Raw genomic sequence first — 8177 nt, 5'->3', positions numbered from 1 at the left:
TTTTTTTTTTTTTTTTTTTTTTTTTTTTTTTTTTGTCCTTTTTGTGACCAGTAAGGGGATCGCAACCCTTGGCTTGGTGTCATCCGCACCACACTCAGCCAGTGAGCGCACCGGCCATCCCCATATAGGATCCGAACCCGCGGCGGGAGCGCTACTGCGCTCCCAGTGCCGCACTCTCCCAAGTGCGCCACAGCCCGGCCCTCAAGCATTTATTCTGATAGCTTCTAGAAGAGATATAGGATTGCCCATAGCTACTTCTCCAACACAGGCCACAGAACATCTCCTCATGGGATTCACCCATGGCAAAACAACTGGTCTACCATTCTGGGGGAGACGCTTTCTGCTGAGACCCTCAACTTTGCAGGCTTTGGAAAGGCCCTGAGGGAGGGGCTATCATCCCTTAAACAGGTACTAGACTAATCAATAAGGCTCTCTTACCATTTTCCTGATTTATGGGGCACAGATTCCTGGTTTCCATTCCAAACGTACTGAATTCAAACTAGGAAAGGGACCCAAGATGGTCAATTTTAAACAAATACCTCACGTGATTCTGAGCCTGGAGTCTAAAGAATTGCATTTCAGTAACACTGGCTTAAAAGCAAATATGGTAACTAACCAGCTTCTTTTCTTCTTTTGATGGAATTTCTCAAAAAGGATCTCTAATAGCTGTTTGTCATCCGGGATGCTTTTTGGGGGAAGGGGGAACTACCTAACTCCTGAGCCCACCTTTGTGAGTCCTGAGGGAGGCACCCTGCCTCTCATTGTGAGGCCAGCTAAGGTACCCAAACTAGGTCCTGGGGGTGAGCCAAGCTCAGCCAATTAGATGCTTTCTCCTGGGCCAGTGCCTGGAATACACCGAAGAGGGGCCATTTCCAATTCATTCTAGCAATGATGGCGGCAGGGCCAGCAGCCTATCCAGGGTGCCACGCTGGCAGCCACAGCCATACACCAATCAGCAGTCCTGTCACATGACCTGGGTTCCTGAGCCTGCCTAGCCAGCCTTCCTGTCACTTCCCTAAGCCACCTGTACCCATCTGTATTAGTTAAGGTTCTCCAAAGAGATAGAACCAATAGGATATGTTTAAAAATATAAGAGAGGCGGGCCAGCCCGGTGGCACACTGCTATAGTGCGCCGCTTGGGAAGCGCGGCAGCGCTCCCGCCAAGGGTTCGGATCCCACATACAGACCGGTTCCCGCTCACTGGCTGAGCGAGGCGCGGGAGCAGCACCGAGGGTTGCGATCCCGTTGCCGGTCCCGGTCCGGTCCGGGGGCGACACTGAGGGTTGTGATCCGTTGCTGGACATGGAAAAAGACAAAAAAAAAATATATATATATATATATATATATATATATATATGAGACGGGATTTATTAGGGGAATTGGCTCATGCAATTGTGAAGGCTGAGGAGACCCACAATAGGCCACCTGGATGCCAACAGCATGGCTCAGTCCAAGTCCGAAGGCCTAAGAACTAGGGAAGCCCATGGTGCTGTTGGTGTAAGTCCTGGAACCCAAAAGCTGAAAAGTCTTGAGCTCTGATGTCCGTGGACAGGAGAGCAGAGTGTATCCCAGCTCCAGCAGATGGAGAGTGCGATTCACCTATTTTCTCTGTTTCTGTTCTCTCCGGGATCCCAGTGGAATGGATCGCTCCTGCCCACATTGAGGGTGGATCTTTCCCACCCAGTCCGCTCAGGCTGTTATGCTAATGTATCTGGAAACACGCTCATGAACACACCTGAAAGCATAGCTTTACCAGGTTTCTCAGTGCTCCTTAATCGAATCAAGTTGACATCTAGAATTAACCTTCACAGTATCCTTCCAAGAAGTCTCTTTTCTTCTGAAATTACCGGGAATTGCCTTCTATTGTTTGTAACAAGGCACCCTGATCCTTAACAAATCTCAGAGGGGGCTCTCGGCCCCCTGAAAAAACTATTTCCTTCATAACGACAAAACAATACTTGGTTTAATATTGTGTTATTTTCAACCTGTTCTTTGATACACTTGTTTACTTCACTATACTAGAACACAGAAAAATAGTCCAGCATAGAAATCATAAGGAAGTTCATAAAAAATTTACAGGATAAGTTAAAAAGAAAAAAAAAAAAAACTAAACTAGAAGGCACTGCTAAATTGACAACAATTCAAGCTTTTGAGACAGGGCAGGAGTCTCTAGGTTCAACTTATTAACCCTGTGACAATGTGAAAATGACAGTTGCTTACATTCTCCAACCTTTCCTTTGCTCAGTTGTATGATGGGGATTTTGCAGGGGGTTGGCAGTTTAGAGACCCCATAGGTAAAGCACCTGGCGTAGAAGGGTCTGTACTGCTACTGCGAGGTGACAGCAATAGTCTGTGGCCCCTAGGCTCATCCTGACAGAACAGCTCCGAAGACATTGAAAGAGGAAACACGAATGAGTAAAGAAAAATAAGTAACGTCACATAAATTGAATAAGAGAAAGTAACAGAGATCTTCAAATCTTTGATTCAAAACAATCGACAATTTCATATGGTTCAACCTAACACACTGCCGCAGCTACTCGAGTCTCCACTGCGTCGGGGAGTGGTGTTGGGAGGGCGCGCGTCAGAGGACCCCAGTCATGCACTCGCTTATCTTAAAGGTCAGCAGCCGCCCACGGGAACCTCGGCAAACGTTTCTCGAGCCTGGGCAGGAGAAAGGTCAGTCGCCGCTGCAGGCTTCGGGAGCAACCTGTTGCAGCAGGAAGCTTGGGGCTATCCCCGACCTTTCCCTCCAACCCGCCGCCAGGCCGAGCCCCCTCCTGCCCTCGCTCCCTCCGCAGGAGCAGCCTCTCCCAAGCTGCAGGACACAAAAGAATGGGCGGCCGGGAGGGCGCGGGAAGCCGGAAGGCTCCAGGAACCCGCCGTGCGCGGGGAGAGTTGCCGGAGTAACTTGGCTGCCCGGAGCGCGTCGGCGCCACTTCCCCGCCAACGGCCCCCTGGGCACTCCCGCCTGAGAGAAGGGGTCCGGAGCTCTGCCCCCGCCTCCGAGCCGATCCTCCGGCCCTCCTTGCGCGGGCTCTCGAGGAAGCGGATCCCGAGCCCCGAGCCCTCCTGCAGCCGCGAGGATCTCGGTCTCTCGCGCTCTCCTTTGTTGTCCCGGTCGGCACGTTCTGACGGGGTGCGTCCCGAGCACCCACCCCACTTCTCGGTCCGGCAACAGCCGAGGGTCCCCGCGCTGGGCACGCAGAAGGGACAGGGGAAGGAGGGCTGTTTCAAGCCAGGGGGTGCGTGCGCTCTCCCGCGGTGGCACTTCCATGGCCCCCCTCCTGCTGGGGCCCCGCGTCCCTGGGGCCATCCCTAGCGCTCCCTTTACCGCAGAATACCTGATTCCCAAGCCCCCGGGTGAACCTCAGCTCGGTCCGCAGTGACACACACATCCCCAACCCGCAAGCCCCCGAGAGCGAGCCCGCGGCCCCGGGGGTCTCAGGTCCCGCTCGCGCTCCCACCGCCGCTCGTGCCCTGGAACCTGGCGAGTCACAGCCAGCGGCTCGCCCGCGGCGGATGGAAGGAAGACTCGAGCGGCGGGCGCGGGACACCGCGCGGCCGGAAAAGTTTGCGCGCGTCCGCGCCGTCCCCCATGTCCCGTTGGCCGGGCACCCAGACCACCTCGTCCGCCCCGCGGCCCCTCTAGCTCTCCGCTACTCGGCTCGCACCACCTGCCCAGGGCCACGGAGGGGGCGCGACTGGCTGGGGGGAGAGGGATCCCTCTACTCCCCATGGACTGCCCATTCTGGAAGGGTCTTCTAGAAGGGGGTGCGCTCAGCGTCCCCGACGGTCGGTAGATGCCTCTCCGGTTTCGTCCTGAGGACACAGCTACTCACCGTGCGCCAGGCTCCCGGCTCCAGCTCTCCTCACAGCTGCCGCCGCCCCCTCCACTCGCAGCCCGACTGGCCCGGCCCCGGCTCATGAATAGGCTGGCGGCGGACGGGTGAGCGAGGCCCAGGGTGCCCGCGGGAATCTGAGCTCCTCTGTCCCCGGCCCGGGACCTGTGGATTGAGTCCCAGGATTGGGAGTGATTGCTCAGAACGCAGTCCCCCGCGGCAGGAGAGCTGCGCGCGTGGCCAGGGGCGGGGTGGGGACTGGCTCAGTAATTTAGAGATCGCTAAGCCTGGGGCTGTGGACGCGCTTGATCGGACCGGTTGAGCAGCTTCGCCGCGATGCCCCGGGGCACCCACCGGGACCTGGGCAGCACCCACTGCCCGCGGCGGGAGTCCTGCTCCCCCACGCCTGCCCCCAAGCAGAGCAATGCAGCTGCTTTCCTGCAAACTCCTTCCCCTCTCTCATACGTGCCTCCGCGCACTCCTGGCTGCTGTAGACACTCCTGCTGCCTGCTTCCAGTGCCTCCCCACCTTTATTTTACCAAACCAAAAAAAAAAAAAAAAAACCCAAATCATTTGGTTCCTTCGTGAGCAACAATCACAAAGCTAGTGGCCTGGGCTATAAAAAACAGCATAAAGCAATATTTGCTCATATAGATGTAGAAGCACCCACACACACACAAAGGCATCCCCTATAGAAAGAAGCGTACCGCACCTGTATTACTCACTTCATGTCGGCCTTCCCGGGCTGTGAGTTGCTTGACACCCCCAGGCTTAACCGATGCTAAGCCGAGTGGTGAAAAGCTTCCGCAGGAAGTAATCGCTCCCTCTGCTTACTGCCCTCGCCAATTTGCAGCTACCCTCACTCACCACTTCCCATCCTGAGTTGAGAATACCGTTTGGCAGGAGGAAAAAAGCCTTCGGGAAGAAAAGCACTTTCAGGACGGTGTCTAGCACACAGTGGGCGTTTAATACATGCGATATCGATGGATAGATGGATGGAAGGATGGCTGGATGGATAGAAGGGTGGATGTACAGACCAACAAATGAATGATGGACGGGGACATTAACTCAATAGCTCTGCCACTCACCACCGTACCTAGCCTAAGACAAAACATCAACAACAACAACAAAAAAAAGCGTTGCTTGTTTTTCAAGTTTAAATTGAATTTGAATGTGTGTATTTCCAGGACAAGAAATGGTAGTTCAAAAAACTTCTGAAAATTACACTAGGACGTGTGTCTCAAGGTTAGGTGGTACTGGAGGCTTCTAATCAGGCCTGCGGATTCTTTCTCTGCAGACCCTGCTGGGGGATGCGGGAGCCGGGGGACGGGCGCTGCTTGAAGACCTGCGGGGGCCCCAGCTCACCTGCTCAAAGGCAGCCGTCTTCGACTGGAACTGGTGGAAGAGGCTAGTTCTCTCCCTGAGAGCTGCCTGCTCTGACCCGCCTCAGATTCTGGTTCTGACCCTTTTTATCACGGTGACTTTGTCTGCTTAATCTCCCTGAGCCTCAGTTTCTTTGTCTGAAAAATGAAGACGATTATGACTCACAGGGTGCATTTTCATCCACAACGGTAATAGCGGTATGAGGCACACTAACACTTAATGATCATTTACTATGAATGAAGCACTGTACCAAGTGCTTTAAATAAATTATATAATCTTAGCAACAACAGCAATTTGAAATCATACTATTACCATCTCCATCTTAAAGATAAGGCTAAAATAGGCTCAGTAATTTGCCTGTGATCACATAGCTAGTAAGTAAAGCACTGGATTTGAACCCAGATCTGGCCCATGCTTGTCAGAGCACCAGGCCACTGCCTCATTGGCCATCTGTCCTCTTATGGGGCACGGAACACTTCCACTGTTTTTTAGTAGTTTTCATACCTCATCCCCAAACCTACTCTACCTGGACTACATAGGTGTTCAGTGAGTGAGTGAATAATTAACAAACTTAGAACACAAACCTGTTCTGGGCAGCCTTAGGCAGACAAAGACTACCGGTTTGGTCTGTCCAATTCAGCCTGGAGCCCTAATCCCATAGTCCTGCTATTTAGCTCAACTGAATTTCTATGTCATTTGTTATACGCAAAGCCAGAGGAGGTGATGTTTATTCCCATACACATACTCAGGGTCATTAGATGCAAACATTAGGTCTCCCTTTCCGAAGTCCCTCCTCATTTTTCCTGTCCAAATGAAATCTAAACATGAGGCAGCATGACATTCTAGAAAGAGCACTGGTCTGAAAACCAGGAGAGTCATTCAGCTTCTGCCACTAACTGCCAACATAGCCCCTGATAAGTCATATAACCCCCCTGGGCCTCACACTCCTCTTCAGTGCAATAGTCGTGTTCAATGACCACATGGGGCTAGTGGCTACCACTTGGGATATCACAGACACAGGACGTCTCCATCATCTCAGACAGGTTTACTGGATGGAGCTGGGTTAGGTGAAGAAGTCAACCATAACAAAGAAAATATTACAAGACTGGGATAAGAAACTGAAGTTTCAACAGAAGTTTTAATGGTTAGGTGGTACTCAGAATGAAGTGTTTGAGATTAATTATTGTCAGAATACACAAAACTTGGTCACACAACAATCGTCTCTCCTTAACATAATGTTTCTTGTGAAGGGTTTTAGGTATTTTCCTCTGAGTCACTATGACTAAAACAAAATAGGTTTGCAAGGTTAAAGAATAACTGTGCTCCAAAAAAATGTGTTCGCATGACCAACAAACATGGCAGCATATAACTGAGAAACAGAGAAGAGAGTAGAGAAACAGAGTTATGTCATTTCACCACCCATTGCTCTGCCCTCTTAAGAATGAAATTGGTGTTAAGAGATAGCCAAGGAGAAAGGGAGAAGGCAGGAGGGGGACAGGGGAAATTAAATACCTTTGTGCACACCAGGATTCTCCTGTACACATTTTACATCATGATTTCCTATTCCTTCCTCTCGCTCTTTCTCTCCCTTGCCTCTGGGCTTGGATACCAAAATAACAATGCTAGTGTTTAATAACCAAAATCCAAGAAAACATTCTTCTTATACTTCGAGCACCTTCAGGTAGGATTTGTAACTCATCCATCAAGTCCATTGCATACTAATTCAAAGGCAGAGGAAGAAAACTTCAACCCATTTTGAGCAAAGGGTAAGCTAGAGCAAGAAAGGCCCATCAAGGACAGTGCCCAGAGCTTGGACTCTGACCGTGAAAGCTAGGGAAAGGCTGGAAAACTCAGTCACGCTTTGACAGGGGCAGGTGTAGGATAGTTTTATGTTTTCCATGCCAAAATCTGTCTTCCAGTAACTGTTTTCAATAAATGCCTCATCTTTAGAGCTGACTTTCATCTGTGTGTTTCCCTCTGACATCATTTTTAATATGCACTAACTCAAATGGGGCTTTGTAATTTTCTTTAGTAACCATATGGGAAAAATGAGAGCAGCAGAAAGGCAGAGAATTATAGAGCATGAGGGTGTTCCAGCTCACTTTCTCAAGGAAGGTGAGGTTTGCTCCTTCTAAATGCAATCGAGAGATTACTGAAGGAGGTAGACAGAAGAATTGCATAATTTCTGATTGTATAGTTGTCAGTTTTTATCATAACCCATGAAAGGTTCACCCAGGAACTTGTAATTTATACACAAGCAAAACTTACATCTATGCTAAGCAGTGTCTTACTCTTCGAGGAATAATTACTATTATTAGCTTCCTCTGAAGAATTTCTAATTTGCACTTGTCCTTCTCATCATCTGAAAATACTTATTAAGCATCTGTGAGTCAGTCATTTCTTCACTAATACTCAGTCAGCATCTACTATAGGTTAGGAACTAAGAGCTTCAGTTACTGATATGCCCTCTGACCTGGAACATGCAGTTCTTCTGAAAATAAACCTTTTATCCAAAACTGTCTTTTCTTGTATCTACCCTTAGCATATGGCCCCCATGTGAGACTTTTTTTTTTTTTGAGCATTTTCCGCAAAATTCTCTTTCGCTTTATAATGTATCTGCTATCCAAGCTATAACCAGATACTTATTTTAAACCCAGTAAACTTTCTGCTAGTTAAAACACTCTTCACTTTTGCCAGGGCAATCAAGGTGTTAAATTATAGTCCCATCCAGCTACTTATACCAGAAAAGGAAAAAGAAATGGCAATTTTTTTGTGTGTGGTTTGGTGGGGACAGCGTAGAACATGGAGGTCAAACTGACCTAGGAATGAGTCCTAACTCAACTATGCCACTCACTCGCTCATTCATTCATTCTCTCATTCATTCAGTCACTCACTCATTCATTCATTCACTTGTTCACTCATTCATTCATTCATTTGTTCATTTATTCACTCATG

At 49.6% G+C, this 8177-nt stretch overlaps 1 protein-coding gene across 6 annotated transcripts in view; it reads right to left on the bottom strand.

Moving 5' to 3' along the window:
* PROM1 (prominin 1) overlaps nt 1-3913 on the bottom strand; it is a 120008-nt gene extending 116095 nt beyond the window's left edge. For 4 of the 6 annotated variants that reach the window (XM_008577657.1, XM_008577660.1, XM_008577661.1 and 1 more), the window contains exon 1: nt 3840-3913. The gene's annotated coding sequence lies outside the window, so the exon portion shown is untranslated. Of the gene's footprint in view, nt 1-2303; nt 2783-3839 lie in introns of those variants that run through there. The other 2 variants (XM_008577659.1, XM_008577658.1) reach the window with 2 other exon arrangements.
* Nucleotides 3914-8177: the final 4264 nt, after the last annotated feature.

Source organism: Galeopterus variegatus, unplaced genomic scaffold (assembly GCF_000696425.1).
Source record: "Galeopterus variegatus unplaced genomic scaffold, G_variegatus-3.0.2 Scaffold1559, whole genome shotgun sequence".
In the NCBI taxonomy this organism is placed as follows: domain Eukaryota; kingdom Metazoa; phylum Chordata; class Mammalia; order Dermoptera; family Cynocephalidae; genus Galeopterus; species Galeopterus variegatus.
This window is presented reverse-complemented; position numbering and strand designations above follow the sequence as displayed.